General features: G+C 44.0%; 1 long non-coding RNA gene across 1 annotated transcript; it reads right to left on the reverse strand.

The window, feature by feature from the left end:
• Positions 1 to 691: 691 nt before the first annotated feature.
• Positions 692 to 7,934, reverse strand: LOC132417701 (uncharacterized). Its single transcript, XR_009517912.1, has 3 exons — positions 7,542 to 7,934; positions 1,291 to 1,349; positions 692 to 891 (listed from the first exon to the last, which is right to left on the reverse strand). It is a non-coding gene; the product is annotated as an uncharacterized lncRNA (long non-coding RNA).
• Positions 7,935 to 9,713: the final 1,779 nt, after the last annotated feature.

Here is a 9,713-nt window from a genome sequence, read left to right on the forward strand (position 1 = left end):
GGAGGGATGAAGAGGCCTCTGGGAGACTGCTAACATTCTCGTTTTCACCTGGTTGGTCGTTCCCTGAGTACGTCTCCACTTTGTGATAATTCCTCGAGCTGCCAGTTTATATTTTGGCTCTCTTTGGGGTCTTGATTTAGACTGTTTTTTGACGTATTGGTGTTTATATCATCATGATAATTGTCCCTATTTTTGAGGGCCCACAAGGAGCCCTACAATCTGCTAGGCGCTTCATCTATGTCATCGCATCAAAGCCTCAAAAAAACCCTCAAGTAATCACCACGACTCACTTCAGATGAAGAAACTGAGGTGCAGAGAGAGACTGAGTAACTTGTTCATGGTCACACAGGCAGCGAGAAAAACTGGGATCCTAAACCAGTTTGTTCTAATTGTAAAATTCACATGTGTTCTGCTAAACCCTGCTTGGAAGACACTTCTAAAATCAGGACTGGTATCCTGAGGTGTCCTTATCTTTCCCCAGGACCTTTTCTACCTGGAGGCTGTCGCAGGCCAAGAGTAGCTGAGTACCCTCCTTCCCCCTCACCTTCCCGGGTACCTATGAACTTCACAGCCAGGGCAACTTCACCTTTGCATCAAACACACCAGAAATGGTCTAGTCGGGTGCAACGGCAGACAGTGGGCAGGAGGGGCACTGTTTGCCCCAGAGCAGCAGGGTGAGGCCTTACCAAGGTGACAGGATGACCCGCTCTCATCGGGGAGGTTCTCTGGACTCCCCAGGGTTGGGGGGCATCTTCTTCTCTCATCCTGGAGCTCAGGTCTACCCCTGAACTTGAAATCTGACCAAGTTCTGGTGTTTCTCCTCATGGCACTTAGAACTTCTTCGGAAGAAACAGTGCTTCTAGTTAGGAGAGACCTGGGGAAATTAGCGGCCTGGGGAGAAAATACACTTTGATCGTTTTTCCCCCAAATAACGACTCGCATCATTGGATCCGTGTTCCGTAAGAACGGAGAAGGATCTGTTTCTCCAACTAGTGGGTCACCTTGGAGTGATTAGCGTGGCTGCCAAAATATAATCCCTCGGCCAATGACTAATGGTAGCACAGACAAGTTTCTACAGGAAGAAGCCTGGCAGGTGAGCCCTGTGGGAAAGGCCCTCACTCACATCTGAGGAAACTCAGATGGAAATGAAATTGTTTACTTTTCCTTCCATGTGTCTGACAGATCCCCCCAGTTTCTGTGGGGCTTATTATAAAGGTGTCAGACTCTATCAGAAATGTGATGGCAGCCACACATTATCAAATAAATAAAAAGAACACTCTTTTGTCCTACCTTTGAAGTTTTCTTAAGTTACTCTGAAAAGCATCTCCCTCTGCCAAGTTTCCTGTTTCCTGCATAATGAGATACGTTCTAATTAGCATATCACAAATATTCCTGATCTTCTTCACAAGTCCGGATACATTTTTAAATGTTTCTTTTAAAGTACATCAGGATTTTTCACACTCTGTAAAGAAGCAGGAGAATTAAAGCAATGTGTCAGCTCAATTCTCCGTTTCTTTTTTTTTACTTTCTTTCTTTTTTTTTTTTTTTAAGTAGGATGGAGGCATTGGGCAATGGAAAGGTCATGGGACTTGGAAGCCAGAAATCATGGATTCTGATTCTGGCTGAGACGCTGATTAGCTGCATCACATTGGGCAAATTGCTTCACCTATGACGGCCTCAATTTCCTTTTCTGTAAAATGAAGAGGTTGGACTAAATGGAAAATCCCTCACAATTTAAAACGCTGTGATTCTATTTGTGAAGCTTGAATAATTCCTTGTCTCCTTATTCAAAAGCTGGAGTGAGTTATTTTCTTTGAGTTAAAAATTCACAGTGAACTAAATACAAAATGGGTACAGACATCAGCAAAAAGGGATGTGATTTTAAAAACACAGATATCTAATTGTAGAATTATGTATTACCTTTGAACAGCAAAAAGGGTTTTCGCTTCTTCCCCAGAGAGGTATAGTTATAGTTTTGCCTAGCTTTAATGTGTTGACAAATATGTAAACACACACACACACACACACACACACACACACACACTAAACTGCCTTTATATGAGTGAATAAAACTGACATGAACTAATCCTAATAAAAGAAATATTGAGATGAAGAAAATGAAGTCTTAGGCATCATAAAGGCTTTCTAGTCTTTTGCTAGCCTAGAAAAAAACAAATCCAGTCAGTTCAATAAAATAAGCTGGATTGCCCAGTAACATCTGGGTTTCCAGATTTGACTTATAATATCAAAATCATAAAAACACAGAACTCGATCTTGGTTTCTATCATGACTTCCTGGGGAGCAAGGGCCAGGCTGCTTCTCTGTGCTTCACCATTTAACTGGCCTGATGAAGACTATCTGGGTGGATTGAGAGCTCCCTGCAGAGGCCCTTGCCCGCCTGGACCTGCCATCTCTTTTTCACCACGGCCTTACCCACACCCGCACTCCGGCTCGCCGCCTTCCTTCCAAGGACTGCCCATGGCACCCCATTTTGCAGACTTCTCTCCTCCATCCTCTTTGATCACCAGCTTAACTTGGTAAGTTCCTGGCACACTTCAAGACTAGCTCCAAGGTCACCCCATCAGAGCCCTTTGCCGCCATGGCACCATGGTCCTGCCCTATTGCATCTGTGTGTTGACACAGCTGTCCCCCACTCTCACTGCACAGGAGCCGGGGCTCGGAGGGGCCTTGGTCACATCGGTAGCCCCAGGACACTGGACAGCAGTGAAGGAAAAGAGAGAATGGACGGTGGGAGAAGCAAGGTGCTGAGCGAGGTGCTGGGGACATGCCAATTACTGTCCCTCCATCATTCTGGAGGTCCCTCCGTCCTGCAAGATGTACCATATAAGGGGTTCTTGTATGATAACCACCAAAATGTGGTTTAAGCTTATTCCTGATGAGGGAAGGAATACTGAAGACGAAGAAAGTCAGAAAAACCGCCCTATATAAAGAGGAAGGTGTGTGTGTGGGTTTGTGTGTGTGTGTGCAGGCAATAGGAAGCCACTGATGGTTTTCTGCACGGAAGAATAGCAAGAATGAAAAATGCTTCAAGAAGGTGACCTAGCAGTGGTGTACCAATGATTGAAATGGTGTACGGATTAAAGTACAAATTATTTCAGCCGTGAAAAATTATTACAAATAATTATATTTACAGACGTCGAAGAACGAACATATATAGACTAAATACAAAAAAAAAAGTAGGCTCCAAAACCGTACAGAGAATAGAATCACAGTTTGTAAGATATTTTTCACACTTTTACATATGAGAATATTTTCATATGTGGATACCGTGGAGAAAAGTTTAGGAGGTTAAATGTCAGAGCTTCAACAGGAATGTTATCTGAGTGGTGAAACGTGACTTTTCTCTTCCTTCTTTCTTTCCTTCATTCTCTGTGTTTATCTGCATTTTCTAAAACGTTTCCACCATGAACATGAGCTACTTGGGTAATTTTGGTAAACCTCCTCTGAATCAGTAAATAGCCTATTCATAAATATTAAAGAGGGCGGGAAGGCAGTCGTGAGGATTGGGCCGCTGGCAGCGGCAATGGGAATAGCAAGTAGGGAGCAGAATTGAGAGCGATTACGGAGGAGCTGCTGACACAAGCGGGTGAGTGACTGGGTGAGGAACTGAAGGGCAATCAGAAATCTGCGTGACACCCAGGTGTCCAGCCTAAGTAGGTGGGGGACAAGCTGGTTCCGTTGCCAGAAACAGAACAGCATGGGGGGCACATAACTTGGAGGAAAAGATCATCTCCTGTTAGACACGGTGTGTTTGAGGTGGCGACAGGTCACCCAGGAGAGCCTGCAGTTCAAGAGAGAGGTCAGGGCTCCGGGTCAGGTGCCCCCAGGGGTTCTCATAGGACCAGTATGCCTCCCCACGGGGCGGCTTCCCGACTGTACTGACGTGAGCTAGGTACCTGTCTGTCCTCCTCCCTGGACCACAGGCTCCAGGAGGCGGGCACCCACCTGTCGTGTCACTGTGCCACCCTCAGTGCCTAGATGGACGCCTGGTGCCGAGGCACCTAATACATGTTGGAGAAGTGGACGAGCGAGTCCTCTACGGTGACAGCTCAAGGAAGTGAGTGGGCATACCCGACGGCGAAAACAGGGAGACCGGCGGGCCTGAAACTTGGGAAATTCTCACCTAAGTGTGGGCGGAGCAGTACTGCCAATAGAACGGAAGCAGAATGGATGCCAAACAGAAACAAAGCAACTTTCCAGAAACCAAGGACGAGCAAAACAGAAAAGCAGACCGACAACCACCGCCGTGGCTGAGAGCCAGTGGAACAGGGCTGGAGAAAAGTTCATCCATCCCTAGGTCACTGGTGATTCGGGGGAGAATAATTTCACAGAGAACGAAAGCACCACAGTCTTTTAAGTAGCGTGGCGCAGAGGTAGAAGAACAGAGCTCGAGGAGAAGCTGAGTCAGGGCAGGACTTCAAAATCACAGAGGTGGGATCCTGACATGTTAGTACACGGGACGCGAAGGGTCTAGGCTGCAGTGGGAGTTGGCAGGGCTGGGGTAACCTCGCAGGAGGCAGGATTACCGCTGAGACGGACGAGGAAGGCTGGCTGCATCTCTGTCCTCTGAATACCTGCAGCACGCGGGCCGGCACCAGACAACCTGGCTCTAACTATACACTCACATTATTCGCTGCTGTTCCTGTGCCTTCTCTCCTCATTTAGATGGCACGGACCAAACCTTCAGGACTTTCCATAGCAAATTCTCGATGAGAGTTGGTAGTCGACGGCTTAAATCCCATAGGATAAGTTTCAAAGAGAATAGAGCTACCGACATGGAATACATATGCGATAACTTTTCAACAGACACCACTGCAAAAACAAGACTATTTTTAAAGTAGCAACGTGACACCTTCCTCCCCTTTTTCCCTAAGAGCGAAACACCCCCATTATCTTATGGCAAGCCGGGGACAAGTGGCTGAGAGCCGCGGCGGCTTCCAGGTAGGCAGATCCCTGGGTGGCCCTTTGGTTTGGTTGGAGACAGATCTCCTAGGGCTGGCCTGCCTGGGTCCCAGGGTGCACACCTAGGACGTTTCCGTGAGAGGTACATCCCTGCAGCAAGACTCCACGCAAACCAATCAGGGAGCCCCCAGCCAGGCCAGGAGTGAAACTCTAGACGGGAAGCTGACTCAGAACAGACCTGCCAAGGCAGCTGCCAGCTTCGGCGAGGCTTGCCCTGCTCCTGACCCACATTGGAGCAGCTGGGACCCAAGCGGTCCCAGAATTTGCGTGATGAACTCAAGATTCCTATCGAGCTGGCATCACTAAGCAGCTAAAATGCCAAATGTGACTTCAAAAAGAAGGCAGGATGGGGACTTCCCTGGTGGTCCAGTGGTTAAGAATCCACCTTCCAATGCAGGGAACGCAGGTTCGATGCCTGGTCGGGGAGCTAAGATCCCACAAGCCACCGGGCAACTAAGCCCGCGTGCCACATGGAAGAGCCCGCATGCCGCAACTAATTCCTGACGCAGCCAAATAAATAAATAAATATTAAAAAAAAAAAAAAAGAAGCCAGGATGGAGGTGAAGGGCTCATACACACTCGCGCACCTCCAGACAAATCATTAACATTCCTCAACCCGTCATTCCAACTCTACCTTCTGCTGAATGTGACCTTGCTGCTCACAAGTATTTTGCAAGAGGAGAAATCAACTGTGCCAATGTAGCACTTCTTCTCTTAAGCTTTAAGATGTTTACACAGACATTTAAAAATATGTTAGAAACATATTCATAAACTTCACTGAAGATTTTCCCACACAGATATTTTTAAAAGTTTGCTAAACATGCCTATTAGTTTTTCTTCAAGAATAAGCTTGGATTTCTAAGCTACTCTTGCTGTAAGTTACACCTTCCAGGATTTCTAAGCTACTCTTGCTGTAAGTTACACCTTCCAGCAAGAAAAAATGAACATGTGGAAATTATATGACTGTTTTTAGAACACTGGGGTCCATTTAATATATTGAAGCAATAATCTATCAAATAGGACCCAAGAGTCCAGAAAGCCTCATGAGCCCTTTCACATATGTTAAATTACTCCCCTGAGACTGGTCTATGAACTAAGAATCTGCATCATTAATTAAAGAAATGGATTGGGCTGTCCTAACAAGGAAGCACACCCTGCAGTAAGAGAGACTCCTATACACACCTTAATTGCAACATGAACATTGGGAAGAGTCGTTTTCAGAATTAAGCACCATGTGTGTGATTCAATGTAGTGGCTAACCTAGGGTTCAACAGGTGTGGGACCCTTCCCTCATTTTAATTTGGCCAAACACTTCATATTAAATTAGGCTGAGAATTTAAGTTGACCGAAGAAAAACATTGCAGAGAAGAATGTCTTGCTAAACATTAAGATTTACAGGCTTGCAAGGAAAGAACAAATCTATCCATGGAACATTTCATATCCAGAAGACTAGTCTGAGAGCTAAGATTTTAATGCTGCCAAACTAGCCAGGAGCTGCCAAGTATTATACAAAATTCGTGTGCACGTTAAAAAAAACTCCCTGTTTATAAACAAGCTTTCATATGTGTTGGATAGAAAAGCAGTAAGTGACAATTAATTGGCTGACTTCTGCAATCTGTCATTAATTGCTATTTCTAAGTTAAAACCATCCCATTAAATTTTATTCTCAGAGCTTTATAGCCAACCCATTTATAAGAAAGTTTCTATTTCTTAATGAGATGTCAAATAGTTTACCTAATGGTCCCATTGCCACAGGATTTAACTCTTTTATGTAAACATTTTAGATACACTGGCCTCTCTTATTCATTACTTGTTATTTTAAAATATACATTCTCTTTTCATAGAAAACGGATAAGCTCATCTCCCCTCTTCCCTCCCCCGTCCGCAGCCTCCCCTCAGTGAATCTAGCTTTTCAAGGACTAGCCTTTACAAATTGAGGTCCAAGATCTCTGAAGAAACATCAGCCCTGAGGAGAGCACACACAATCCAAAAGTTTTGTGTTTTATGCTTAGCCTCTATACAGGTCTCAACCATAGGGAAGGTAGCTGTTGGCTCAAATTATAATGTCAGTCAACATGAGGCAGAAAATTAATCTAAAGATGTTTAATGCAGGCTCATCTGAAAGTACCTTCTTTTGGATAATAAACAGAAAAATACTAGCTAAGTGATATTTGACAGTGATGAACCAATCATTTATCCAAACACTGAAATGTGTCCCATGAAGATTTTTCCACAAGTTTCTGGAAAGAACACGAAAACACACTATATAAGAACAATCTGAAATTGGAGAGCAATTTACAAATAATGCCACATTTACAGAGAAACCATGAAAGTACGAAGGCCTGGTATAATAAAGGTTTATAACAATGGTAGCTCCCACAAGAAACACACAAATAACTCCTCCTGATGTTCCAGATTTTCCACAAATGAATTATTAGGACACGGTCACCAGACAAAAAAAAAAATTGTCAGGTTTTATGAAGCACTGTACTTAAAATTCAGACCAATTTCTGAGTTTCTTCCCTGTAACAACATACCCCAGAGTTCGATATACTTACTCTCCGGTCTGGGTCCTGGCTTTCTGGTTTTGCACGGGGTCTGGAAAATGTACAGATGGTAATAATCTGTGGCTTTACTTCAAATCCTGACGACTGCCTTTATTCTCCTGATTTCCTTTGGTGCCAAAGATGTCGTTCTGGTCCAGAGTTCCCGCATGTTAAGTGAAACTCCTGTCAACATTTTATTACATTCAGCACTTCAGGTTTCCTGAGAGCTAGCTCCAGCAGTAAAGATTGCTATGCTCTGTATATTTTTCAATCCTCTTTTTCTTTTTTTACCTCCATGGAAGGGTGTTGGTCTCTCCTTAAGCAACACAGAGATTTCAAGCCGTACGTTTCCAGACCGCATTAAAATAAATACTAATGCAATGCATTACTAGCTTCAGACATTTCTTTCCTTCCCCCAGTCGCTCTGGCAGTGTTAATTTTCCCACACTCTCCTAGAATGGGGAAGGCTTGTCTGGGCAAGTAAGATAACACTTGAGCAGGAGATTAAAAGCCCACACTGAAGTCATTAAGTACCTACAGGGCTGGGCCCTGAATCCACTCAGCATGGTCTCCAAACACCGTCACCTTGACTAGAAAAGCAACAGGAAAATGCTAACGACTAAGAAAATCTCATTTCGGCATTTCCAGGCCCTTGAACCACCTGTATTTTACATAACGAAACAGCACTTCAACTTAGAGGCCAGAACAGGAGGAAATGCCTGACTTTCATTTCATTGTACCTTAAATTATGTGACCTGTGAACAAACTATTGAGGTCTAGAACTCGGGTGATCTTAAGTCCTATTTTTTGAACAGTTCACCGGGTGAACAGTTCCAGTGCGAAATTATTCCCAACACTGACTTTTGCTCTCAAAAGTGTCCTGACCTCATCAACACTTGGTTACCTTACCTATAGCTTTGACTTCAGTTCTGGAAAGTTCTTTACATTTGCCACATGTGTTTGAAAAACTAGTGGACACCCCTACCCCCAAAATCACAGGTTCAAATAAAGATTTAGCCGTTCTGACTGTTGAGAACATACACCTTTCTCCTATGTATTACTTGTACTTAGGCACTCTTACACCAGCTTATGAAACCATCTATTTTATGATATTGAGTTTAATTATTTTCCTTTTTCCTTATTAATATAAATCTTGAAAAGCCCACCTCTAACTTAGTACAGAAAAAAGAATCCTTCATGGCTTAAAGGAACACTCCTTCCAAGCTACAGGGTGCCGTCAGAAGGTTGAAGCTGTAGGAGTATTTTGATGTGGGTGTGATAAGACTGCATCTCCCTTCCTCCCATTTCCTGCATGATTACAGAATGAAGGAGGAAGCAGCAACACATTCTTCTTTGGCCATTTTTGAAAGAACTATCATTAAAGAATCTTGGGAGTTATCCATAAATAGCAATTACTATTAAGGGAAATCATAAAGAATAAACACAAATTCTTGTCTAAGGGATGGGAAAGTTGGTATCCTCTGATTTTTTTTTAATCCTTGAAGAATTTAAATAAGCCTTTTAGGCATAAGAAAATGTAGATATCTGGGAAAATTGGGTATAACTGAAAAAATTAAGAAAGAAGAATCAACCGGAAATATGAGAGATCTGGAAAAAGAATTCATGGGGAAAATCAAAGAAACAGGAAACAAAGACAACGATTTGAGGAGATGGTTTCTCTTCATGTCATAGAAGCTGAACGCCTTCCCCACGCCCTTTCCCTATCCTGTCTCAATCCCATCACCATCTTGATGTGGGTGACTCCAGCCTTCATTTCAGAGGTCCTCTCTCTCCCAAGCCCAGTCTCACATAATCAATTTCTCATGTCCCTACCTCAAGGGGTTTGAGCATCAAAAATAATTGCTGCTTTGACATTCCATATTTTTGATAAAGCCAGCCACCAAGGCTCAAACGCCAGCGTGTCTTCCTCTTGCCAGGTCCCATAAGCGCTATCTCCAAAATATTTCTTGTATCTACCCTCTATGAAGCTACATCTTTTCTTCTCCCTCCCAAAGTGGGGCCACTTGATCCCTGCCTGTAGTAGCTTCGGCCAAGTCTTCAATTCCCACCACCAGTCGCACCCTGAGACGTGAGACCTTTCATTGAACCCGAGCCAGCTCCGCCCAGGGGTCTTACATCAGGTAGCACTGGCTACCAGTCCCTCCCTAAAGCCCCAGCTTTAAT

The sequence above is a fragment of the Delphinus delphis genome, chromosome 21, assembly GCF_949987515.2.
Source record: "Delphinus delphis chromosome 21, mDelDel1.2, whole genome shotgun sequence".
Classification (NCBI taxonomy): Eukaryota; Metazoa; Chordata; class Mammalia; order Artiodactyla; family Delphinidae; genus Delphinus; species Delphinus delphis.